Raw genomic sequence first — 2,552 nt, 5'->3', positions numbered from 1 at the left:
CGTCGTTTATTTCAGTAACTAATATATTATTTTGCGATTTGTTTTTGGAAATAAAATACTACCCTTGAATTTGGATGATTCTATTCTGTATTGAAATATCAATTATAAGGAAATACGGAGCTAATTCAGATATTCCTCTTGTTGAAATACTAAGAGAACAAGATTAAACTTATTTGGTATTGAATAACTATAAGATATTATTATTATTATTATTATTATTATTATTATTATTATTATTATTATTATTATTATTATTATTATTATTATTATTATTATTATTATTATTATTATTATTACCATAACTAAAGAGTCTCTTCTACCCTTACCAAGAGGAAAGTAGCCACTAAACAATTACAGTGCAGTAGTCAACCCCTTCGTTGAAGAAGAATTGTTTGGTAATCTCAGTGTTGGCAGGTGTATAGATAGAGGCGAATCTGTAAAGAATAGGGCAGACTATTCGGTGAGTGTGTGCGAAAAGGGGAAGTGAACCATAACCAGAGAAAAGGATCTAATTTAGTACTGTCTGGCCAGTCAAAGGACCCAATAACTCTCTAGCGGCAGTATCCAAGGATACCCGAATGGTATGCATTAGACTTTTGAAGAAAATTTTATCAAGAAGAAATAATAATCATAATAATTATAATTTTTATGGTACAGCATTTTGATAATGTGAAATTGGATTTAGAATTTTCTAAATATGCTAAAAAAGTAATTCAAATTCTCAAATAGATAAATATTTATAGTCGATAGTATTGTATACTATGATTTTAAATGCCAAGTTTAATGAACGAAATTATGTTCAGGATTCTAGTCTCCTATAAAAAAAATCTGGCAATTCTAGCTATCTATCTAACAACGAAAACTGATAAGTCTTTTTATTACTTGTTTCATAACTTGAAATTAACCTTACTCAATTTTTCTCTTATAGATATGATTTTTTTTTTGAGCGGTAGAAAATATAATGTAGAATCTAATGAATTATGTAATATCTTAGCTCGTTGGTAAGAGATAATATTATATTAAATCAGTTATAAGGAGAGGGAGAAAATTCACAGAGAATTAGACTTATATAAAAAAAAAAATACACACACAACATGCATCTTATAAAGGGTAGCATCTGGACTTACACTTCTGGTTTACAAAAACGTATTTGTAGAGTAAGGTTGCGAGCCCCACGTCCTACCCTATTATTATGATTATTATTATATTACTTGCTAATCTACAACCCTAGTTTGAAAAGCAGGATGCTATAAGCCCAAGGGCTCCCACAGGGAAAATAGCCCAGTGAGGAAAGGAAACAAGGAAAATATTTTTTTTTTAAGAGAAGTAACATTAAAAATAATATTTCTTATATATACTAAAAACTTTTTTACAAACTAGAGGAAGAGAAATAAAATAAATGGTGTGCCCGAGTGTACCCTCAAGCAAGAGACCTCTAACCCAAGACAGTGGAAGACCATGGTACAGAGGCTATGGCACTACCCAAGACTAGAGAGACAATGGTTTGATTTTGGAGTGTCCTTCTCCTAGAAGAGCTGCTTACCAGTGCTAAAGAGTCTTTTCTACCCTTACCAAGAGGAAAGTGGCCACCGAACAATTACAGTGCAGTAGTTAACCCCTTGGTAGGGGAGAATTGTTTGGTAATATCAGTGTTGTCAGGTGTATGAGGTCAGAGGAGAATCTGTAAAGAATAGGGCAGACTATTCGGTGTGTGTGTAGGAAAAGGGAAAGTGAACCCTAACCAGAGAGAAGGATGTAATTTAGTACTGTCTGGCCAGTCAAAGGACCCAATAACTCTCTAGTGGTATATCTCAACGGGTGGCTGGTGTCCTGGCCAACCTACTACCTATAATGATAGTATTTACAGTGCATATGAGCTCACAGTATCTTTTCTCTCTTAGTGGTCACCTATTCAATTACTGCTAGACCCAACATTACTTTACTAATCGAACTACTAGCGGTCTAGTAGAAATATCACGGCTTGGAAGAGAGAGAGAGAGAGAGAGAGAGAGGAGAGAGAGAGAGAGAGAGAGAGAGAGAGAGAGGAGAGAGAGAGAGAGAGAGAGGAGAGAGAGAGAGAAAGCTCAGGTAGATAAGGCATCTTTAAGAGTCTCTCAGGTGTGTGAGGCAACGTATCTACATCGTCCTTCCCCGTTCCAGTCTCAAAAAAAAAAGAAAAAAAAATGGTGTACATTATCTCTAGAGCGTCTAACATGACTCCTCTCTCCCGTTTCTCTATTTCTGCCGAGAATGTAATTCTATTAAAGCAAAAGAAAAGATAATTTGAACATCAAAGCATTTCAAGAATTTTCTTTTTACTTAATGGTGAAGAAAATATACTGTACGTGTTTCATAAATTTATTTAATATCGTTTAATATGGTTTACTTCGTTTAATAGGGTTTGTTTGTTTCACACATATGATTGTGTGTACTGTATTTTCTAAACAAAACAACAACAACAACAACAAAAAGAACAACAACAATAACAACATCAACGACAATGACAATAACGAAAATAACACAACAACAACAAAGACAACACCATACAGCAA

This window comes from Palaemon carinicauda, chromosome 13 (assembly GCF_036898095.1).
Source record: "Palaemon carinicauda isolate YSFRI2023 chromosome 13, ASM3689809v2, whole genome shotgun sequence".
Taxonomy (NCBI): Eukaryota; Metazoa; Arthropoda; class Malacostraca; order Decapoda; family Palaemonidae; genus Palaemon; species Palaemon carinicauda.
The sequence above is the reverse complement of the archived record's forward strand: the minus strand, read 5'-3'. Positions refer to the sequence as shown.